We start from the raw sequence: 25,190 nt of genomic DNA on the forward strand, positions 1-25,190 counted from the left end.
TCTACGGGAAAAAAAAAAAAATCTCAACTTGGAAGAAATAGTCTACCCTTAAGGCACAGCCATGGAGAGCATCGCTCGCTAGAATTGAACCACCATACACACAGCCAGGAGCCTAGTTCAGGATGCCATCTCCACCCGTCCCAAACTGTGGTCCCTGTCATCTCAAGACAGTCCCCCAAATCTGGTCTAACCCGTCAAGATGGAATTTCGTGGAAAGGGGGAAAACCATATTCTCAGCAGGACCACAAGGCCCTAAGACAAGCTCCCTTTTCCATTGTGGGTGCACGGGGGTGCTTTGCTGGTTAGAGGGCGCCTGATGCCCTGGTGTCACTGTGGCAGAAGTAACCAGCCGGCTCGTCCATCTCTCCAATGAGTGTGGTTGCTAAGAAGCTGTGAAGGGAGGCCTTGGAGTCTGCCCAGCTACACGCTTTTCTGTTCCTGAGATGTCCCTGCCCTTGACAGGACAGGAAAATTAGTCCATAAATTATGAGCCTAGAAGGAACCTGCCAGTCGCCTCCTGTGTGGTGTTGAGGTTGTCGCCTAGGAGCACCCCGTTCTGCAGGCAATTAGTCTAATTGCTTTTGTTATTCCAGAAAACAAATTAAGCCACCCAAGTGTTTCCAGGTAAGGTGGGGAGAAAAAAAAGTCTGTAATGTATAAGAAACATTTAAAGGGTGTTTAGCTCACAGCCAGCAGTCTGAGCAAACATCCACAAAGCCATTGGAGGGACCCCAGGACCTTTATGAGGTGAGCAGCTGCTTGGGTGGCAGAGGGTCTGAGTATATTTAGGGCCCTGGAAGTCCTTATACTCTTGTTCCCCCATTTCCTCCCTGGCCTGTCTATGTATTCTGCCCCTGCCACCTACTTCACCACTGCCCTAGGGCAGGCCTACCTCAGTGGTCACAATTATTGGGACAGCCAACCCACCCCACAAGCTGACCCCCTTTCCTGCAAACCAGTCCCCTTCCCTCCGCCACCATGAGAACCGCCAAAGGCAAAAGTGCCACACTTCAGACCCTTAATGGCTTTGGGGCTTCCTGTAAACTGAGGAATGGGCCTCTGTCAACAGCCTAGCTTCCTGTACGCAAGCTTTGGAGACCCCTCAGCTGCATCCTGGGTTTGGTCAGTTGTTTTAGACGCTAGGGACAGAATCTAGGGATTGATCAGTGCCCAGCAGGCACTTTTCCATAAAAGGCGCTCCCCAGGCTTTCTCTCAGTTTCCCTGTGTGCTTTACACTCCTATACCTTTGTCCTAATGAGGTCTGTCTGTCTGCCTCTCTGCCTATCTGCCTGTCTCTCTGTCTCTCTGTCTGTGTGTGTGTGTGTGTGTGTGTGTGTGTGTGTGTGTGTGTGTGTGTGTGCTCCTTGCTCTCTAAACCAAGTATGCTGGCTTAATGTCATCTTCCCTGACTGTGGCAGAAAGAGCTTGGCACTGCAGCTTGGTGGTACTTTTGTCTTGGAATCAGCACGAGGCTTCTCGTGCATAGACACTGCTTTTCACCCACTGAGCTCACCGCTACCCTGCGAACAACCTGAGTAGAAAGGCGCCTGGCCTTGTTCGATCTACCCACCTGCATGTGGCAAAAGGCAGATGCCACAAGACGAGTTTAGTAGGCTCTGGGTGGGTGGAGGGCTGAATACATAGACAGAAAAGTGAATGGGTAACCAAGGGTTCTAGGTAAATGTTGTCCCAAGGAAGCCATCCATTTCAGTTCAACTTAAAATTAGAAACTGTTTGGGCAGGGAGGTGGGGGTGTTGACTGTCAGGGCCTCTGTTGCCTATGTGCCCTGTGGGATTATGCAGGGAGCAGGAGGTGGTGGGGAGCTGCTCTCAGAGTGGTAAGCACAGGAAGGCAGAGGCCTTGCTGCATCTCCATCCACTCGGAAGGAAGGAGTACCACATACCAGCTGTTCTCCTCTTCCCTACCAAGAAGTGTACCAATCTTGTATACACACCCTACAGAGCTCCCTCGGGAAGTGTAGCTCCCTCACAAGGTCTGGTCACCAGGACAAACAAGCCTTTCAAGGTCAGCCTACTGTACATGCCTGGAGGAAGAGCTTGAGAGGCAAACAACCTTGTCAAAGTTTACCTGGCACCCATGTTGGAAAACTGCTAGAGGGCAGAGCTGACCTGCCTTGAAATCTCAGGGGGTGGGAGGTATCTTGGGCTCCCATCCTGCTGATATGATCTCCCGGGGTGGGGTCTAGGGACAGGCGTTTGAATACGTACCCCACTGGGTTTCTTGCTCCTGGGAAGCTTATCTCACCGTCTGAGAGGGTTCATTGCTAGCCCAGGGACTGAGAACAGTAGACTGTTACAATTTGTTACATCCTCTTTAATTCCTTTGGCCTGAGGCTTGGCCTCTTGGAAATCACCCAGGGGCTCAGCTGCCTTCCTCTGCTCTCTCAGTGTCCTTAACCTCCAGTCTTTGGTCTGTGTTTCCTGCTTCTGATGAAACACAACCGGCTCCCCATGCCTCAGAAAAGTCCAGTGCATCTTCCGCCAGCCGCAGGATTATGCAGAAATCCCGAGTGCCTCTTGGAATTTATTTTAGCCACCTGTGTCTGTGTGTTGCTTTGTCCTGCTCAGGATTAAAGCTTCCTTTTACACCTCAGACTGGACAGTCCTTTCCTCCATGCCTGCACAAGCCTGCCACCCAGACCAGACGAGGCTCAGGTGTCCCAACCTGTGCCCTCAGCTCATCGAGCTCTGGAAAAAATCTGCCTCCTTCTGTCAGTGCCCCCAGAGGTGCAAGCTTTCCTGAGGTGGGTAGGGTGGGATGTCTTGCCCACTCCCGCCTAAAGCAGGCACGAGCACTGAGCCAGCCTCACTGGTGATGCAGAGTTTGGAACACTGGTAAAGTGTTTTCCTTTGGTAAAAACAAACAAACAAAACACAAAGCAAAAACAAAAATACCCGAGCTATTTCTTTCAGACAGCTTGAGCTTTGTAAACTTGAATTGTTTGTTTAGGGCACTTGGTGCTGGGTGGAGCCGACCGATTTCCTTATTATTTAAGCAGGAAAATCAGCTCCTGGTTAGCAAAGGATGTCTTCTTCATGGAGAAACAGCAGCATTCCAGTCAGTAACCCAGGTACCTTCATTGTCCCCTCCCTGTGCACATGATAGATTCAGCTCAGACCACAAGACGGATTCCGAGCTAATGGCGGGTGGGGGGAAAGCGGTACATAGCCAAATGGTCTAGAGATTGAGGTGAAATCCTTCTCTGACCTAGATCTGGGTTGGAGAAAACAAATAAAAACACACCTCCTGACCTCTTCCTTCCTCTGAGTGAAATGACAATGTGCACACACAGAACTATCTGCCCCCCACTGCCACCGGGTAAACAATGGCCACCATATTAGTCCCCAGCTCTACATAGCCCTGTACTACCCTAACCCTAATGGGTCAGGCTGTCTGGGGGACTCTCTTAGGTGGGGAAAAACTGATGGGCCAGAACTGGAGTATACCACACCAGAAAGAAAGCATACACACAGACTCTGTGGTTGTCCGGGGGGACTGAACTCAACACAGAACAGGCTGACTATCTGCATGTAGGTGCTCAGAGATGCCCTGTATTCCGGGTGAAATTGGACCTTGGCCTCATCAACCTCCACCGACCTTTCTTGGCCCTTCCCATCCTCTAACTTGCTCACCTAGCTTTCTACTGTTTCCTGTTTACTGATCCAAAGCCTGGCCCATAGGATGGTGTCAGCCACGTTCAGTCCATCTTCCTTCTTCAGTTAATTGTTCTTGGAAATTCACAGTCTCAGCTAACGGGGCATCTCTAATACATTTTTTTTTTAAAAAAGGTAGTATGTTTGTGTGTGTGTGTGTGTATGTGTTTCTCTGTGTGTGTGCGCGCGCGTGTGTGTATATATGTATGTACACATGTGTGCTCGAATGGTTGAGCATGCCAGGGTGTGTGTGTGTAGGACAGATGTTCTTATTGTTACTTTGCTGGGTTCACAAGGACAGGGGTCAGTTAATCCACGCAGACAGAGAGAAAAGCTCACACACGGAAACCCAGAGCTCAGCTGCTCCTACTCTACTGTTCTCTTGGAATTAGGGACGTTCACTTTTCCATTTGATGGTGCCACTTTGTCAAGCCCTCAAGGTCAGAACTGCCTTCTCCAGATGACATGAGAACATGTAGAAATAACATGATAAATTGTAGGAATTTGTCCTCTCCTTACACCATGTGGGTTCCAGGAATGGAACTCATGTCAACCAGACTTGGTGACAAGCGTCCTTTACCTGCTCACCATCTTCACAGGCCTTTCTAAGCCTGGTCACATTAACAATCAAAACTAGCAGTCATACCACACACACACACACACACACACACACACACACACACACACACACACACACCAGCTTTGTGCCCATTCTTTCTCCTCATTTACTCTCTAGAAACAGCGCCTTCCATTTAAGTGTCTGCCTATGCTAACGTCAAGGTCCTCAGTGCTGGCTATTTAAACTTTAATCCTCACAGTGGTGTGGAAAACTCAGATTAGTGTTTATGTGAAAGTGTTGTACCATGAGGCTGGGGAGGCTGGAGAAGGGGAGAGAAGAGAGATGCTCTGAGTAACGGGCTTTTCCTAGACACTAGAAAGAAAAGCAGAGCATGGGCACTGAGGGCAAATGGATGGCTAGCCGCTGTGAGACCTGCTGATACCCATTAGACATGGCGGTGAGGAGGCCAGAGATGTAGCTCAGTTGATAGACTGATAGCCTCCCAAGTAGAAAGAACATATAAACTGAGCATTATGTCACCCTCCTATAGTCTCGGGACTGGGGAGGTGGGTCAGGAAGGGCAGAGGTCCAAGGTCATCCTCAGCAGCTTAGTAAGTTCAAGGCTGGCCTAGGCTGCACAAGATCTTCTCAAAAACAACCAGCAGCAACAAAAACGATGGTGAAGGAGGTTTGACTAATACAGTCAAGCCTGTCTAAGGGAGAGAGACACTAGACTCAATTACAGCTCCAACAAGGACAGGTGGAGATTTGTAACCAGTGTGCAGGGAAAGGTTAAGTCACTTCAAGGACCTTGGTCATCGATGGGGAGTAGGGAACTTTACTGATGTTCAAGAGTGAGGAAGAGAAACCTTGCAAGCCTGGGGTTTCTGGGTAAATTGGCTTAAACTCAAGACAGCAAGCCAGGGTCCAAGGTCCAGCAGAGACTAGGACTCAAAGAAGCTCAGCTAAATTTCAATCAGGTCTTGGTCAGCAGGTATCTACAGAGTGGACAGTGACCTTAGAGGTCTAGCACACCCTCCATAGGACACTGGCATAGCTGCCCTGCAGCTGCAATGAAGGGAAGGTCTTCGTATGGATTAAGGGCAGTTGAATCCCTAAGTCCTAGAACAACCCCCCTGCCCCAAGTAGCATTTGACAGCCAGGCTTTGGGAAGAAGCTGAGTTCAGACTTTCTCTGCATGTGAGCTCAGGGGCACTGAGGAGCTCAGATCACTGCTTCTGTCCCTGAGGTCCACAGCTTGTCCCAGCCCAGCTCAGGTCCTGAGTACCTCGTGAGTCACCTCTTCCCCCAGGTTACAGAAAGCCCCACACAGATTGGCCCAAATGACTGGAAGAATCCTTCTCATGCATTTCTAAGTCCTTGGTAACAGCCGATCTAAAGCTTTGAACTGTCATTGACATCAAGAACCTGGTTGCTTCCACTCTGCCATCCTCCATGGGATGACTTAACTCTCCACATGACCCCTGCATTCACAGTCAACACACAAACATGGCAGATCCTTCTCTGGTGGGTTCATATTTCATTGTCCAGAAGAGGATGCTTGCCCTGTTCCAAAGCAATCCTTGGCATCCTATTCTGGATCCCTTACATCATGCAGCAAAGCAAACACCTTTTCTCCTCGGTCACTTCAGTCCAGTTTTTTATTGGAGCCTTTAAAAAGGTCAGGTAGAAGTCAAGGACACCATCAGTTTCCCCTGTCCCTGCCAAGGAGCCTTGGTGTTCTGTTCCATGGTACTTTTTCCAACAAGGGCAGGAACAAAACTACCCATGCCCACAGTGCAGTGAGATTTTAGGAGTATCTTTGATTAAGTGTACGGAGTAAAATGGCGGGGTAGAGTCAAACAGTGCATCCTCTACCCATGCTACTTTAAGCTCACTTGAGTGGAGAGGAAGTCAGGGCCACAGAGTTGACTGCTGATAGTCTAAACATAAGTAAGATGTGTCTTGCATCTTTGAGTGTGAGGAAGGGGATGTCCACAAACCAGAGGTTCTGGGTGTATTTTCTAGATGTTCCCTAGGGCCTCAGAGAAGGGGCACTAAGCTCCTAGATTTGCCCCTGAAGGGCTTTGTGCACAAACCTGCTTTTATTGAGCGAACCTGGCCTGCCCTCCAGTCTGGACAACTTCTATTCCAAGAAGGTTCTGTCTGCCATCAGAACATCAGGACAGGAGGAAATGTCACAGAAACAGACATAGGCCCCTGACTTGATTCTTTAGTGAGACTGCAGCATCAGCGATCTGGGTCTACCTTTCCCCATCCAGCTCCTCACTTCTCTGGCTCGTTCCCATGGTTGACTAGAACAGTTCGGATGGTCTTCAGAAGCAGGTGGCCTGCTAGCCATCTGAACCCCTCATTTACTTCTCCTTTCCTGACTGGCAGAGACAGTTACATCTCTGGCAGAGCCCTTCTGCTGAACCTGCCTAGGCCTAGAGCTTGCCTCGGCTTCTTGAAGGCGTCGTTATGAAAGTATGGAAGCCTTTTCTCACTTGAGCACCCCAGGTCATTTGTTCTCTTGTTAAATGCATCTGTATTGGAATGGGAGTAGGTTCCCAGATGAAGCAAATTTCTAAGGTGCACTCCCCAGACTGGTCAAATGGCATAGTAAGTCATATATAAATGGTATGGAATTAGACCAGGGTAGTGAATTTGCAGTGAGCACCAGACCTCTCCCCAAGAGTACTAGAGTGACTGGTACGCTCCTGGGAATCCAGACATGCCCAGTCCATCAGCATGCAGAGCTAACCCACACCTCTACAATTTGATTAGAATTACTTTGGTAGCTTAAAGGGTTTTTATTAGCTTGGACAAGGGCATACAATCTTCATTCACCCCAATATGTTTCCGGGGCTGATTTGGGGTTGCAAACATTGACAAGCTCAAATTGGGAGCTTATGCTGGGGAGTCAGGTGACAGTAGAGGATATTTTTGAAAAGCCCAGCATATATGTAGGCATTGGATGAAGACCCTTGCAAGTCTGAAAGGCTAAGAGTCTCCAACATTCCTGAAGAGCTGCTTCTGAAGTCAATCAATCTGTTAGGACAAGTTGGGGTGCATGGCAGGCCCCAATATTGCAACATGGAATTGAAACCCACACAAGTTATGGAATTCTCCTTCTAGATTGGAAATTGTAGTAGCAGAGCGGCATGGGCAGGTGGGATTTGAGTAGGTGATTTGTGTAACCAGTCTGTAATTCACCACAGGGCTTTGTTCCCAGTAGTTTGTCACGATGGAGTCACTTGGTCCTCTGGAAACAAAAATCCCTTTGTCTCCATGCAGAATACCTTTGAATGTGTTTTGATTTTTTGCACTGGTATCCCAAATTTATTTACCCTTTACTGTTGAAAGAAATGTACTTTGAACGTGGAATTAAACAGGGAAGCCTTCATTATAGCTAAAATGGTATTGCAGAAGAGGGTTCTTTTTATTTCCCGTGATAAAATGCACAGACAAAAGCAACTTAGGATCATAGTAGGAAAGTCATACAGCAGGAACTGGGACAGATGGTCCCATAACCAAGACCCACTATCAAAAAGCCAAAAATGCCTTGCTTAGCTGGTCCGCTCCTTTTTATACAGCCCAGGATCCCAACCCAGGGAATGGTGCCACCCATAGTAGGTGGGTCCTTTCCATGTCAATTCACCTTACCAAATTTATCCCCTCCCAGGTATGCCCAGAGGCATCTATCTCTCCTATGTGATTTTAGATCTTACCCAGTGATAGCTGAGATGAACCACAAAGATGATGGTGGCTTTCCTACCTTGATTAGTGTGACCTGAAGAAAATAGACCTTACCCGAGGGAGGAGGACGTTAACCTTATCATGAGTAAGAGTGGGAAAGGGTCTCAGCTTCTTGGGTTCACACCCTTACTCACCATAGAAAGGAAGTAGGATTCGGGGAGAGTACTCAGCCCAAAGCTCCACAGCCGTCAAGGTATGACTAGAACCCAGACCCACCCTCACCAGGGAGTAATGCTTATGAAATTTCTAAAGAGACTATCAAACATGTTCAAGCAGCGCTGTGTCTCATTGAACATCTGTTTTCCTTCGTTCCCGCATAAAATATGCTGTTCTACATTTTATAAACAGAGGTGAGGCTCAGGACTGTCTACAGACAGAGGCAGAAGATGAGACTCTACAAAAACCCAGCACAGCCAGACTAATCAAGATGAGAATGTGGGCAAGCTTGGTCTAAGGATGTGGAGAACAAGTGATCCAACCAAGGAGGACCACAGAGATGGAGTCAGGAAGGTGGACTGTAGGCATGGGTAGTTTCGTTGTTGCCCTTGTAGGAAAAAACACCATGGAACAGAACACCAAGGCTCCTTGGCAGGGACAGGGGAAACTGATGGTGTCCTTGCCTTCTACATGACTTTTTAAGATGCTTCTACAAAAATACCCAACAGAAGTGACCTAGGAGAGAAGGTGTTTGCTTTGCTGCATGACGTAAGGGGATCAGTAATTCATCATGGTGGAGAAGAGAAGAAATGTTGACTGGGTTTATACTACAGAACTTCTTTTATATCTTGATAAATTAGAAAGCAGAGAGCTTGGGCAGCATGAGAGCCGGGCTCTAACCCCCCACCCTCCTTCCCAGAGACCTGTTTATTCTATCTAACCTACTGCACATTGAACAGCTTCCCAAACACTGCCACAGCTGGGGACCAAGTGTTCAAATCCATCAGCCTACGTGAAACATAACATTCTACCCCTGACTCCCACAGCCTCGTGGCCACCTCCTACTGTAATATGTATTCAGTCCAACTTCACAAATCCCAGTACTCCTAACAGTTTCAACACTGCTCAAAAATCCAAAGTTCAAAATCTCTTCTGAGACTCAAGGCAAACTTTAAGCTGTGAACTCTGTAAAATTTAAAAAAAAAAAAAAAGAGTTTATATACTGTTAGTACACGATGCTGCAGAATAAATATACCCATCCCAATGGGAAGAGGGAAGGGACAAAGAAAGACCGAGCCAAAGTAATCCCTAAACCGAGCAGGTCAAAACCTAAACCCTATAGTTCTATGTCTATCATCTAGGACTTGTAGTAGCAACATCTGTGTCCCCTGGGTGGGGGGTTGGGTAGTTCCTCTCTTGTAGCTTTGCTGCCTGAAGCAAGCAAGACATCTCTTCTAGACTGGTTCCACTAAATGCCCACAACTTTTCCCAGTAGACCCTCTGTCCCCTGCATTTCTAATGTCATTTTGGTCTGGGTTTTGGCTTTTTGAGATAGGGTTTCTTGTGTAATCCTGGCTGTCCTGGAACACACTCTGTAGACCAGGCTGGCCTTTAACTCACGTAAATCTGCCCGCCTCTGCCTCCCACGTATTGGGGTTAAAGGCTTGCACCACCACTGCCTGGCCATTTCTGATATCTTAATGGTCTCTATTGAAACTTAGGCCCTATATTCATACACTGGCCTCTCATGGCCTCTCTTCAGGGAATCCTATCTTTATAAATAGTACCTGATCTCGGCAGCTTTGTTCTGGACTTTGATGTGAACCTTCTTGACCCCGTAACTCTCTGCATTCTGCATGGCTGTGTAGACACTTCCTAGGTGGCTGTGTTCAGGCAGGGTTCCTGGATGTGTTCTTTGTTCAGGCGCTCTCTTTTCAATGACAGTTGTTGTTTTTTTAAATGAATGTGTGTTGTTATACCCTGGAACTCTCCGTGGATGAGGTCTTGCACTTGATACTTTTCTTATTTTCTTGGTACAAAGTGTGAGATTTCTCTTTATGTTGCCAATCTGCTTAACAATTATAGTGGTTTTGCCTGCAATCAGCTTGTCAAGCTCCTTTCTTCCACAAACTGTACATTTTCTTCATTTTTCTACTCTACTTTTCTCAGTTCTTCCCCACCCCTGGCACCACAGTCTAAATGTTGTGCTGTTTTAAATTTATTTCACAAAACAAGTAAACATTGTCTCTTCTTTTTAGTTTAGCCTTGCTCAGATTTTCAGAATAGGATAAGAACATAGTCATATGAATGACTTCTAGCACAATCCCTCACATACAACATGTCCTCACCTCCAAAACCTCATGAGCACAGACTCTCTGGTTGGCATTTCTACTGGCATCTAGTCTCCTGAATCACATCCTCTCCTCCCCCCAGAATAGTTCATTATACTCACGTTTCTTCTACAAACCAGCTCTGAAGAGCTAAAGGCCACAGGGGTCAGCAACCCCACTCCTGATACAAATTCTCTAAACTAGTCACTTTTATCATTTCTGGGCCAAATACCCTGATAAAAGCAACTTAAGAGAGGAGAGATTTAATTTTTTTTTGTACTTTAAGGGAATCCAGTCCTTCATGGTAAGGAAGGCATAGCAGACAGGGATCTACTCTATAGATGGTGTAACTTTAATTATGACAGTAGAGACTTTTGATCCATTCTCCCTTTCCAACCCACCCCCATGCAAAGGCAAGAGGTTTATTTTTCTGGTGCATCAGGGCTTTTGGCCAATCTTATTGAATCTCAGTGGATCAGGAAGCAACATCTCAGGCTAGGATCAAAGCTAGGCTATACCCTATCCCCTGGTGACTCATCTTTTCCACCTGGTACCCACTAAAGGTTCCCCAATCTCCCCAAACCTCACCACTAGTCGAGGAACAAATGTTCAAACACATCAGCCTGTGCAACGTATTTTACATTCAAACCATAGCAACTTCTTCAGTAAATGCGAGGTTGGTTATCCAAAGGCACAGAGCTCATGATTCAAGTGTGTGACACTCAGAGTACATTGAAGCTGAAATAAATAAAATCAGAGCATTTCACTCCACAGAACCCACACTGGCATCCAGTCTGAACACTCTGGGCTCAGGATGACCTGTAGCTAGAGAGGCAACCTTGAGCAATGGGGACTCACAGGGCTCTTTTGTCTTCTCTGTGCTCCTTCACCTCAGACTATAAACTGCTTGAGGACATAGACTGTCTTTTTGGTTTTCTTGTTTTCAATTCTCCAGATTCCCGACAGCAGCTGTTTAGTAATATCCACTGAATGAAGTTACTCAATTTTAAGAGGGTTTCTGACAGCAGAAACATTTGAAAAAAATAACACTATGTAAAATTGGCACTTGAAATTCAAGGCAAATGTCTCTTTAAAATCTATAATTTAGAGATCTAATCCTAATCATGGCTCTTGGTATGGGAGTCAACTTGTCTACACGAAGGCTTTTCCGGGAATGGCGGGGGACGGGGATGCTTGGCAGCTTCCCTACCCACCTGGTGGAAAAAGAGCTGCCCTGGCTCCCAGGGTGACGGAAGCAGCAGATGCTCTTGGGAACAGTCTGTGGGCTTGGCTTGTTCCTCATTTTCAGCCTCATACTAAATGTACAAGCTCTTTGCTTTAGCCAGTCAGCGCCCCACCCCCACCCCTGCCCCAGCGAAAGGAGCCAGTGGTGTGATCCCCACTGTTTCTGAAAACCCACCAACTGAAAGAACCCCAGTCCATCCAGCCCCATATACCCTCTGCAGCTTGGATGCAGCTGGGGTCTTCTGGAGGAGGGGAGGGGCAGTGAACTAGTCTCAAAGACTCAGGGTCAGCATCACCCTGACCCCCAAAGGCCCGAGAGCTGGGTGCCTCACTTTCCCCAGCTACCCCCCTTCCTTCCCTCTGGAACATTTCATAGGAACCTATCCTTCACCTCTGCCACCCTAGAGCTTTCTCCCATGTCCCCTGTCCTCTTGGGAGGCTAGCCAAGTCACCGGGACTCAAACAACCCAAAGGCATCTTCCCTTTTCAACCTCCCTGATTTCATAACCATACCCTTAGTGATAACAGCCTCGATGGAGTCCTCGAGGCCACTGTCATTGGTATGCAGATGACTGCCCTCTAGTGTTCTTCCTTAAAGCCATGCTATTCCCATTCTACAGATGAGGCATAGCTCCGAGAGGACACTGGCTTGATGGAGACTCAGGAGTCCTAAATCCACCTCCATTGGGGGGAATTCCCAGGAAGGGGCCTGTCCCCAGATTCTGACACACAAGCCATGTCATGAAACTGAGCCAATTCCATGACTAACTTCACTTTGGGGTGAAGACAGGCAGCACTGTGAAAGACTGACCTGTCCCCCAAAAGATGGCAATAATGTCCCCCATTCCTCTGGGGTATGATTACAAAAGCCACCGCTGAGGTTTCCAGGCTTCCATTACTATTTGGTTAAGAACATAATCACTCTTTTTTTATGAGTGCAAAAATAACTTTTTTTTTCTCAAGCAGGCCCAAAGAAATGAAACATAGATGGTGATAATGTTCAAAATGTTTACCTACTTCCTCTCCGAGGACATCAGATTAGCCCCTTCTGTGGGAGGAATGTATAATCTGAGGGAAGACAATATCACCCTTTTGATCTTACAATACATTTTTCATATCTTTGCCACAAAGGCTGATTATTATCGTGACATTTTTAAACAATGACTGTCCCCCGTGCAGAATGGGAAAGAACCGAGCTCAACGTATAGAATAGATGGACGGATGCTTGTTGAAGGCCAGTCCTCGCTGATGAGTTTTCCCCGCGTGGTCTTTGCCTGGGCTACATTGTGATTAACCCCCTTCATCCCTCGATGTGAGTCTGTGTACTAATTGAGATCCATGCTCAGCTGCATACGTTGGCCTTTTTTCTCTCTTGATAAATGATCCCATCTACTTCCTCCAAGGTCACTGTGTCCCCTTCTCTCCCAGAACATGAAAGAATCTTTGATTAAAGGACAGCATCATATTAGACAAGGAAATATGCGGGGAAGGGCTTCCATACACTGAGTCAGGGGTGTAGACTTGATGCTGTCTAGGAGGCCATCTGGGCCCCTGACACTGGCAGCTGATGAAATGTGATTGGCTCAGCTGCCTGGCTTGGCTAACATGGAAAATGACGTTTCTGGAAGGCTCGTGCGTGTGTGTGTGTGTGTGTGTGTGTGTGTGTGTGTGTGTGTGTGTGTCTTACTCAACTCCCTTAGGACTTTACCCTCTGCAAAGGGAAGGTGTTGACTAAAGGAAGACACTTCAGAAATGAGCAAAGGACAAAGATTTCAGACACCTCGAGCATGGCTTCATCTGTTGGGAAAATGGAGGGAGTCTATGTACCCACCTGTGTGACAACTTGTCCCCTTGCCGAGTGCCTCACAACTCCAGGCAAGGAATCCACAATGGGAAGGATAGAAAGCACCAGCAAAGGAGAGGTTAACACTGCGGGAGCTGCTCCAAGCTCCACGGCATGCAGCACTGGGCACAGCCAGGCCATCTTGCAGTACAGTTAAAAATTCCCCTGCAGTCACAGGGAGCGAACAGATAAATCATGAATGAATTTGAAATTATATTTCCTTCTCTTAGCTCGCTTCCTGCCCACTCCTGCCTCATCCACCTACTGACCCCAGAAACAATGTTACAGAAAAATTGCAGGTTGCAAATTCCATCCAATGCATTTAGCTCCGTCCTTGCTGAGGGCCTAGGGAAGGGAATCCCATCCTTATTTCATGAAGCTTGTTGACAGGCTCCCTCGCTGGGTAGAGATCTGAAGGGCGAAACCCAGACAACACCAGAGCCCCTGTGGAGTCAGACACAAGCAGAGCACAGCTGCCCTGCACAGTGGGAGGACGTTACCAGGCATGTGTGCCTCCTGTGAACTTCAGCTCTTCTCTTCCTATGACAAAAGACTTGGCAAAAGCAACCTAAGGAGGGAAGAATGTATTTTGGCTCACAGTTTGAGGCTACAATCTATCATTTCAGAACCATCATGGCAGTAGGAAGATGAGAAGGATGGTCAAATGACATCCGCAAAGACAGTGAATGCTGATGTTAGGTTGCTTTCTCTTGTATCCAGTCTGGCAACACTGAGCGTGGGTCCGCCCTCAGAGACACACCACAATGATTCTAAATCTCATCAAGTGGACGATCACCATGCCTCTTGCATCATGTGTCAGGCATGCTGGGATCCCCCCCCCCCCCAGGGCTGATCAAAGATTTCACAAGGAAACGCATACGTTTACATTGCTAATGTCACTCTCCTGAAAACATAGTCTATAGCCATGAAGAGCGAGTGGAAGCTGATAACAAGACCCTCAGGCATCCCGGTACTAGAGAGAGAGATGCACAGTAACCTGTGGTCCCCCCCATGAGCACCTACAAGCACATGAAGGCACCCTCAGGGACTCTGCTAGAACCCCCTGATACACAAGACAAGAATAACGCAGGTTCCCATGAGCAGGAAACCCCTGGATTCCTATCCCAAGGAACCGCACGCTCAGGCTATAGGACAGAGTGACCTCCAAGATGGAAGTCTCTTTCTTAGTTCTATGTCCCCGATTCTTTGCTTTTTTGACAAATTGTAATCTTCAAGACATTAAAGCTTAGGTCTTGGTCAAAATTGGTCTGCTGAGTCAGCTACCTGACTCCAACCTTTCTATGTGATTTTCCTTTAAAATAATAATTTGATGTTGTTGTATGTATGTATGTATGTATGTATGTATGTATGTATGTATGTATGTATTTAAGTGTATGTAGGGTCCAGCAGAGGCCAGAAGGCGACATCAGGTACCCGGAGCTGTAGTTACAGGTGGTTGTGAGCAGCCCTGAGATGCAGGGAGCCAAATTCCTGTCTGTCGCAAGAGCAGCAAACACCTTTAACCTCCGAGCCATCTCTCCAGGGCTCCCTCCGTTTTTCATACTAGAGGATGTCTCCTCTTTCTCACTCACCCCTCAGAGACCCTCTCACCTGTGCTGCAGCTGGTGTGCCTGGTCCTTACTGAAAAGGCAGGTGTATGTAAAGAAATACACACACACACACACACACACACACACACACACACACACACACACAAACACACACTCTCACACTTTTGCTTAGAAAGCAGTTCTTTCAGCTCCTGCTATGTTAACAACAATGGTTACAATACATTACCTTTTCCAGAGATCCCGGTGTCTAAAATGCCCCCATCCATTCTTTCAGACTAAGCATTTGCTGTCCACTGCTTTCTTGAGAGATAAAAATACATCAATATAATATGTGTAGTGTTTTACAAAGTGATGTCTTTAGCTTTTCTCTATAGCAGGAAACTAGAACGTTCCAAAGCAAGGTGCCTGGAAGGGTAGGTATATTAACAGGGAAGAAATCAAAGTGTGGGGAGGTCACTGGCTCTCCCCTTCACCCCAGATAGATCATACACGTTCAAGGGGATCTGTCATCTCAACACTTGCCCTTCATTAGCCATTGAGCCTGTCACGTATGTATCCATTTAATCAGGCCATGTTGAGTGAGGCCTCTTCTGGGCAAAGCTCCCTGCTCTGCCTGGGAGACTAGGGCCTGTAAGACATGTCCCTGCCTTCTACATTGATGGGGAAGATGGTGTGTCTATTTCACAAGTTACTTTCAGAATGTACCTTAGCTGTACAGACCCACACTTACTCTGTCCACTGTGATGTTGGAAGCGTCCCAGCACTGTGGAACAGTTAAATGTAGTCATACCAGGACTCTGCCTCCCAGAGCCATCATGTTTATGGGTAAAAACTTAAGGTCCGTTCTGCGGTTTTCAAGACTACAACACGTAGATTAATTCATCGCCATGTCACATGACAGACCTTTTGGCCTTCTGCCTCCTGGCTCACTGTAGTTCTACATCCTGTGACCAGAGTCTCATCAGAGCCACTCCCCAGCCTCTCAGAGCTACCATTCAGCTCTCTTTTTATAAGATTGCATTTTATAAGATTCCACAGGTAGCTGGATAGTGGTGGCACACACCTTTAATCACAGCACCAAGGAGACAAAGTCAGGCAGATCTCTGTGGGTTCAAGGCCAGTCTGGTCTACAGAGTTAGTTTCAGGACAGCCAAAGTTGCATAGTAAAATGGCGTCTCTAAAAAAACAAAAGGTTGCATATGAGGGTGAGATCACATAGCATATGTGTCTATGCCTGGCCCATTTCAGGTGACATCACATCAGGTTGTCACAAACCTGACAGAGTGGAGGAGGAGATTGTTGACAGGGAACTCAACAAGAACAGAGTGCCATGACGGGTACCCTATGACAAAAGGGGGTGCTTGTCAAGCTTACTCAGGGCTCTTGTGATTGCAGACTCCACTCCATAGCAACAGCAGCAGCAGCACAAAGCACAAGATATCAGTCCTCAGTCAGTGACATTATTCAGAACAGCGAGATCTACTGGCTGTTTCCCTTGGTCAGCAGGGTGCTTACGTGGCATGCATGAAGCCCTGGGTGCCATCCCCATCCTGTAATCCCAGTAGTTGAGAGATGAAGACAGGATCAGACATTAAAGGGCATCCGAGGTATATAGCAAGCTCAAGGCCAACCTGAGATAGAGAATGAGAATCAATCTCAAAATAAAACCCAAACCAGCCAAAGGCCAAATCAACAGAGCTTGGGTGATGGTAAGAATTGAAGGGACCTGCTGGGACTAGATGTCCCAAAGTGGGGTGATACCCAAGGGGGCCTCCCCTCTCTGAGGAGAAGGAGGAGGGGAGGGATTTGTAAGAGCAGGACTTGGGGAACAGGGGAAGGGAGTGCAACTGGGATATAATGTGAATTAAAGCAGAAAGAGAAAAAACAATGTGAAAGGACAAGGTTTGGCTCTCCAGCACCCAATGGAGTCAATAAGTGGAGAAGAAGAGTAAGAAAGAAAAGCTTACAGACAAGGCATGTAGGCAGATGGCCAGCTCTTGCCTTCCTGTGACCCTCGTGCCCCTTGTTCTAAGGGAAGATCTTATATGTGATATTTCAATTAAAGATATATAAGTTCCAGAAAGTGAGTGTTAAAGGCACCTCTTCTGGGAGTGTGTGTGTGTGTGTGTGTATGTATGTATGTATGTATGTATGTATGTATGTGTTTGCATGTGTGTGTGCATGTGTATGTGCATGTGTGCACATGCATACATGTGTGTATTTGCATGTGTGTGTGTGTGTATGTGTTTTCTAGTTCACAAAGTCAGTGAGTCATATCCCAGTGGATCCAATCACTTTAATCAGTGGATTAAAATCACTTGTATTGTGTCTCAGATGTGGTCAACTTCCTTCCAGAGCCTACCTTGGCCTGTATCTTGGGCCCAGGGAGTGCCATAGAAGATGTGTACTTTGTAACCCATCCTCAGTGTATTATAATTAATTTATTAAAAACAGACTTTAGCAAGCAGCCAGGTTTGGCTACAGAAGGCAGGGACAAGGAGAAACTTGTGAGAATAGGGGAACAGGGAGAATGTATATGACCGATCAAGGACAAGCGGACAAGCTGTGATAGGCTCTGAGGCTTGAGGTTAAGCCTCCTCCAGAATCCTCTCCCAGGGTACTCAGGTGGGATGGAGCACAGCCAGGGGAGTGAGGTCTCATCTTTTGATAAATGGCTGGTGTGTTCAGGGAACCATCTGCCACCTGTGTGGGCCTCTAAACTGCTGACAGTGCAGATTCTAAGGGAGGGTTTTCGTCCCTGCAGACCTGTGGGGTGGGGTGGGGGTAACCTAGCACCTTTGCAGACAGAGCCTGACCAGAGCTTCCTTGCCAACTTCCAGTTTTTCAAAGCTCTGCAACTTCACTTAGATGTATGTGGCTTTTGCTTTGTAATCAGATTCCCACCAAACATCTATCATTAAGCCTCTATTTTTTTTTCAATACTTGCTTTACTGTAAAACCAATTTCAACAGAGCATTTGCAGATGCAGTGTGATTTTCATGTCTTAGTTGGGCTGTCTTTTATTTCTTTGCTTTTTTTTTTCTCTTTCGTTTTTGGTTGCTAGGGTATTAAACACTTGAGGAAGTAGCTTGGTAGTATCTATGTCATGTCGGTTTTCTAAGTAAGAGATTGCATTAGCCCCTTGTTATATATTTGGGCAGATTGTATTCATCACAGCTTGACAAGATAAATACATTAGAATGCGCTGATTGAGGAAGAAACGAGACACTTACATCGATGACAGTGGTTTGCATTTCTCTTCTGATGGATGCCAGGCTACCGGCATGGCTCATACTTACCCAATAGAGTGGTTTCCATTTCTTATGGGAGACAAAACACCATGGGGGCAGGCTAGGAGAATAGTTCAGTTGGTAAAGCGTTGACCTCAAAAGTTTGAGAACCTAAGGTAGATCTCCAGAGCCTATTACAAAGTCACGTGTGAGAGCGAAGCAGAGACAAGACGATTCCTAAGGCTCACTGGCTAGACAGCCGATTTGGTGAACTTCAGGCCAGCAGAAGATTGTCCTGTGCATTCAACTGTAGCTGCTGTGAGTTTGTTCATGGAGTACTTCTGTCCTGTCCTCAGTCTTTCCTCCCTCTCTTTCACTATGGTCCCCGAGCCTTGGTGTGGCTGGGTGGGTTGGGAGGGGTGATACAGATGTTCCACGTGTGGCCAAGCGGTACACTGACACCTGTTCTCTGTGCTTTGACCGTTCGTGAGTTTCTACATTAACCACATGATGAGGTCTGGGGGCAGGCACTTACCTACCGATAAAAAGATCAAACTGAGAGGACGTTTTGAAGCTATGCCCGTTTAGTAAACCAATAGTTGCAGGTTTGTCTCTGGGACCTATGAGCTCCTGAATAGTGGATTTGGGGCCAGATTAAAGTACCAGGCATGTGTTTCTTCCTGTAGAGAAAACCTTAAGTCCAAACAAGAAGTGGTTGGTTGCCTTGGTAATATTAATACCACTATTGTATCCATGGCTATGCATCCCTGCCATGCTGGCCATTGCTGTAGTTCACAGGGTTCACAGCTGCTGATGACTTCTTGCCCCAGAAGCCTACGTAGCTCCTTCCAGTTCTATGAAAGCTAGCCAGCAGGGAGGAAGTGTCCTGGTCAGCCCACTATGACTCCCCCACATTCTTACACACATTGTTCTAAAGCTATAAAGGAAGCTAAAGATGACTCATTGTATGAGATACAAAGCAATTTTCATGTTTTGAAGTCCTTGACAACAAATATGAAGACTGTGGTGGGCACGGAGGCTCACAGTATTTCTGACTCTGGAAGGATCCCTGAAGCAAAACGGCTAGTGAGTTCTGGGTTTACTGAAAGACTCTGCCTTGGTGAATAAGGACGAAGAGCAATGAGAATTATTCAATCACGTGTGTCTGTAAAAATGTGTGTGTACCCACAGCACACTCATGAACATGCACACACACACACACACACACACACACACACACATACACACACACACACACACACACACACAAACTCCCAGCCCTTTGAAGCCTTTCTGAAATAGATCCGACAAGGTGTAAGGTTTTATTAAAGCCAGCTAACAAACCCTTCCAGCCCAGCTGTGATGAGTGTGGGACCCAGAGTCAGTTCTCCATTCAGTGCTTGATCTATACTTAAGAGCTCCAGTGCATCTGTGATTCAGATCATCGGTTCTGAAGGAACTGTCTGGGTTCAGGTCCTGGTGCTGCCACTTACAAGCCAAGTGATCTAAGATTGATTGCTCAGCCAATCTGAGCCCCAAGTCCCCCATTTTTTTTTAAAAAATAGACCTACTTCCCAAGGTATTCCTGAGGCTTAAATGAGTTAATGTGAGGAAACCTTTCAGTGTGAGGGCTTAGTAAAACCTGTGGTGTGTTAGCTATTGTTACTCTTTCAGGAGGAATTTCCATCTAAATGAGAAATGTCTACAGAAATCGCCTGCACAGAAATCTCTCAGCTCAAGAAAATTTCCCAGGGCTGCAGATCCCCCCAGCTAAGTGTCTCTCTGCTGTTTTCTTCTCCTTCGGTACAACACAAAAAACACTTGTCATCTTTAAAAAAAAAAAATCAGTTCTTCGGTTTGGTACTTGAGGGAGATGAGCATTGGATGAGGCAAGAAACAGCCTACATCACCTTGGATAGGCATCCTCTGGGGACCCAGCTAGGTCAGAGTGGCACCAGCAGGGCAGATGGACTTCTTAGTTCTCCAAAGCCATGGGAGCAGGCAGCCATCCCAATATACTGGCAACCTCCAGTTGATGAGGATCTAACTTCCGACTCACATACTGTGGTTCTAGCCACAGCTCTCAAGTCTCAAGACGTTCATATACTTATAGGCTATTAATACACACACACACACACACACACACACACACACACACACACACACAAACATACATACACACACAAACTCTCTCTCTCTCTCACACACACACACACACACACACACACGTGCTTGCATAAATTCATGCCCACACATACGCACACACATACATACATAAGGAAGTGATCACTCAGGTGTGTGCTGGTGCAAAGCCCCTGGCTCCTCTGAGTCTTATGTGGTAGAAATGTCTTTCTTTCGACCCTGCCTACTACTGTGTGATCCCCACACAAGGTCAGGGCCTCTACCCTCCACACCCCCACAGCACAGTATATGGAATTCATGCCCCGTCTTCCCTGTCTCATCAGTCAGGCAGATACTCCTGAATAGAAGGAATCCTTCTCATTTGTACTTGGAGTAGCAAACCCAGGTCTCAGGCACAAGGCAAGTATCTAGCAGGCCAAGCGGACCCTCTTCTCCTTGGCCACAGCCACTCTGATACTTTACAACCTTGGCGGAGAGTTACAGCCCCTTCACTTAGAGAGAAACGGACCAATCCAGGGCTTCTGCTTGACTTGACAGCTCTCCTCCCATCAGTTAGCCAGGGGCCTCAGAGACGGCCCTTCTGCCCTCTGGCCACTCTGTTCTCTGTGTGGTTGCTCTGGACTCAGATATGTGTCCCACAGACCCTGGCCAAATCTCACTCCAGAGAGACCATGTGTGTTTCTGTCCCTATCTCAGCCCCATTAGTCACTGACTGCTCTTGGCATTCTCAGGCTTTCCCATTGCATACAGTAGGCACTCAAAGGAGCCTGTGGTTAGACCAGAAATATTGTCATCAGCCAGAGCAGGTGGCGCTACTCACTGTGTATAGGCCCTGCCTGCCTCAATCGGTTCCCTTTCCCCTACAGGAATTTGCAGGCACCATGAAGAGGATCCATTCTCGGGGTCGCTCAGGCCCAGAGTCTGTTCCACACTTTCATTCCTCTCCCCTTCCCTTGCTCTCCTCTCTGTTTCTTCAGGCCGCTGTAACCTGAAGAGCCAAGACCACCTGGGAATACCCGGAGTGCAGGGCTTGTCCACTTCACATTTTGGCACCGTCTGGCTCTCTCCTCGGCCGTAAAAGCCCAGCCCCTTGATGGATCTGATCTGAAAAGGCGTCCACAGACTGCTTCGTCAAGTGGGCCATGGTGGCATGGAGATGACAGATGTGGTGTGTTCCCGGGGACGCTGGACTGAGCACAGCACCATCTTCTTTTGTAATGGAGCTAATGGTGTTCCTCTGAGGACAGCTGCACTTACATCTGGTGTTAAGTCACCATTATTTAAACTTTATGACGGGGGGAACATGCCAGCCCGTCCACTCGCAGCATATAAATTATGTCATGCACTTTTTCTAACCCCTATTCTCTTGAATTATGAAAGATAGACAAGACCGGTGAGGGTTTCCAGGATTTCCCTGGGCAGATAGCTAAGAAGCGGTACCTAGAGCCCCCCAATCTATCACCACTGCTAAGGCTCAGACTTTGCTAAGCCACGGGGCACTGGAAGGGCGGTAACTAACTCTTGGGGAGCCCCAGCTTATGAACCGTGACCCAGATGGCCCCTGCAGCAGTCAGCATCAAAGGCTCCCCTGGTGAAAGCCTGCATGATGGCTTTAGCTTTGCATCCTGGTTGCTTTCCCTAGGGGTACAGGGATGTCAGAGCCTGGCATTCCTGTTTGGTGAAGACAGTACACGGGGGTCTTAGTCTGAGGAGTTCTTAGATGGCAGCCAGTGAGTGAGTGTTCCAAAGCCGCATGTGTAGTTGCTGACAGACACACAAACCCTCTCACCCAAATTGAACTTGATCCAAACCCAAAAAACAAAGCCTGGATTGTGTGTGTGTGTGTGTGTGTGTGTGTGTGTGTGTGTGTGTGTGTGTGTGTGTGTGTGTGTGTGTGTGATGGGCATGTGTGTACAGGCACATGCCCTGAGGCCAGAGGACAACTCCAGCTACCACAAGGTCGATCAAATGGCCTGGGATCTGCAACGTAGACAAGGCTGGTTAACCAGTGAGCCTCAGGGATCTATCTTTCTCTCACAAGCTCCGGGATTACAAGCATATACCATCACACCCGGCTCTGTGTATGTGTGGACTTTATTTTTGAGATTGATTTCATTTTATTTTACATATATGAGTGCTTGCCTGGATGTGTGTCTGTGTACCATGTTCATTCCTGGTGCCCACAGAGGCCAGAAAGAGGCATCAAATGCCCTGGAATTGGAGTTACACATAGTTGTTAGGCACTGTGTAGGTGCAAAGGCAGCCAGTGCTCCTAACCACTGAGCATCTCTCCCCTCTCTGCCTGGCTTTTTGTACACAGGTCTAGGGACTAGGACTTGGGTCCTCATGCTTCTAATACAAGCTCAACTATCTCCCTAACCCCAAAATCTTAACTTTACATGGACACAGGTGACCAGTGTCTCCCCAGTAGAGGCCTGGTTGAGCCCCTAGGGCAGGAATGCTGGGGACAAATTACTTTGGAATCCTTTCACTCCGGGCAAAATCCAATTTGCCCTCCATTTCATTTTTCTATGAATTCATACATTTGCCAATACTTAAAAGCCCTGCAGCAAAAATGAATTACGCAGTGATTCTGAGGAAGAGAGAATCAAACAGCGTTTAGTGGGAAAGCCAGTGTCTTAGAATCACGTAGCTGTCCTTATGGGCTTTGAAAGGCTAGAAAGAAAGCTGACTTGGGGAGACGGTCACTGAACCCCTTTCCTCCCCCTGGCATGTGGTTGTCTGTCCTCTCAGGTGTTGTCTGTCTCTCAAGGCTTCCAGTTGCTTTACTGTGTGATGACCCAGGGCCCCAGTTCCTGGACCATGGCTTGCGCCTTTTGTCCAAGACCATTAGGTCAAGGTTACACTTAGCCTTGCTGACTCTGTTGCCCCGAATGTCATGCCAGACTTTCCCCCCAAGTCTTTGAAGGCACCTCTGTACCCAATTCCATAGACTCTACTTCTGTGTGGTAAAAAGATGCCCTCCTACCCTCTCCCTGCCACCCCACCCACTCCATTCAGGGCACCAGGTCCAGCCTGCTAAGGGAGTAGCCAGGACTTCTTACATCCTCACAGTGCGTCTACACCGTGGGTGACAAAGGAACTAAGGACAGGGTAGAACCAGCACACTGGGCCTCAGGGACCACTGTGGCTTACATGCAGGGATGTCCCAGGGATGGAGCAAAAGGAAGCCATTTTCAGAGTTACCCTCAACTCCTTGCCTTCTGTGTCTGTCTGGCTGAAGGCCACCACTAAGAAAACTGTTATCTGGGAGAGGAGAATTGCCTCCTCAGTGAAACTAGTCAATTAGACATCTGGGTGTGAATTAGTCTCTTGATTACCTGCACTGGTGGCAGCTGTGGCTTTTTAAGAGGCTTCCTTATGGGGACCTGAATAGAAAACCCTGCCTTTGTACCTCTGGCTGTCAAATTTTAGCACCTTCTCCCTCTGAGGGTTTATGGGGATAACCAAGATATTCAGAGGTCCTTCCCTCAGACTTCTGAGGCCACCTGTGTTTTGAGTGGGGGCAATCCACGAGCTCAGCCAGCCCTGTTCTTTTATCTCTGGGATGAGAGTAGCAATGTGTTCTTGGCTTCGTTGGAAGGATACTGAGCTTAGCTGGGGGTCAGCAACACACTGTTTCCCAGTTAACATTCACTGCTGCCATCCCTCTGAGAACCCCAGGGGAGCTGGCAGCACCTGCTTTGACCCTAAGCACTAATGAACAAGCACCAGGAGTGAACTCCTAAGGCGGGAAAGATCACAAGTTCAAGGCCAGCCTTGAACTTCGTAAAATTTGTAAAATACATTGTAAAATTGTGTCTCAAAAGATGAAAACACACACAAACCCTCACTCGGGAATGACACCTGGGGGACAGCAGTGACAAATCATCCCTGAAACCGTGCTCTTCGTAGGTGTCCAAGCTGTGTGGAACTCACTGGCAAGGTGGGCGCTGAGACCAGTGAGCTCCCAGGTCATGGAGCAAGATGGGAAGGCCTGTGGAAGGCGGAAAGTGTAGAGAAAAAGACCGAAGCTACAGCTGGGCCAACAGAAGCAATGGAACCCATTAGCTGAGCGCCCTGAGGAGAGAAAGAGCATATGGTCTGGGTGGGGCCCGATGAGTGGAATGTTGTCTCCTGCTACTTTACGACCACTTTTTCCTGGTGGCACTTAATTGAAGTGTCTTCTCACATCTCCAGCGTGAGCAATGACTAAACACAGCCACTTCCACACGCATCTGTGAAACGTGAGGTCCTCACACATGAAACACAGGGTGCAAATAGCAGTTTCCTTGGTGTAGTTATTTGAGATTAAAAAAAAAAAAATCTTGCCATCTGTTCCAATAAAGAAAAAGGGAAAAAAAAATCTGTTGAAATTTAGTACATTTGCCTCTGTGTGTGTGTGTGTGTGTGTGTGTGTGTGTGTGTGTGTGTGTATCTGACAGTAAGATAGCATTCTGAAGAGAACCTCGGGTACATCGTGCACATGTGTTTCTGAGCACTGTCAAATGTGAGTTGTAGGAATATGTGCTCAAATGTGATCAAGTCTATTTTTCTTTCCCTAGCGCTAGCCAGGCTGCCTCTCTCGAGCACGGACTTTGGAGATTTCCAGAACACGCACTATATACTGGGGGGAGGGGCATGCATGCAGAGATCAGGGGACAGCTTCAGGTGTCAATCTTTGCCTGTTCCTTTGACACTGAGTCTCTCTCGTTCACTGCGTGTCAGGCAGGCTAGCCGGCCAGCAGGCTTCTGGTGATTGATGCTGGCTTTCCTGACTCTGCCTCCCATCTCCTAGTAGGAGGAGATTACAAATGCATCCTGCTTTTATGTGGGTTCTGAGGACTTGAACTCAGCTCAGCGGGCTGTGCCGCAAGCCTTTTACCTTGAGAGCTTTC

At 47.5% G+C, this 25,190-nt stretch overlaps 1 protein-coding gene and 1 long non-coding RNA gene across 3 annotated transcripts in view; both read left to right on the forward strand.

Annotated features, from left to right (window-relative positions):
* The window catches only part of Fstl4 (follistatin-like 4), a 433,607-nt gene that overhangs the window by 157,175 nt on the left and 251,242 nt on the right, over nucleotides 1-25,190 (forward strand).
* LOC148002861 (uncharacterized) lies at nucleotides 664-24,658 on the forward strand. The gene is made up of 2 exons (XR_015631608.1): nucleotides 664-747; nucleotides 21,270-24,658. It is a non-coding gene; the product is annotated as an uncharacterized LOC148002861 (long non-coding RNA).

The sequence above is a fragment of the Rattus norvegicus genome, chromosome 10, assembly GCF_021556685.1.
Source record: "Rattus norvegicus strain SHRSP/BbbUtx chromosome 10, alternate assembly SHRSP_T2T, whole genome shotgun sequence".
Lineage (NCBI taxonomy): Eukaryota > Metazoa > Chordata > Mammalia > Rodentia > Muridae > Rattus > Rattus norvegicus.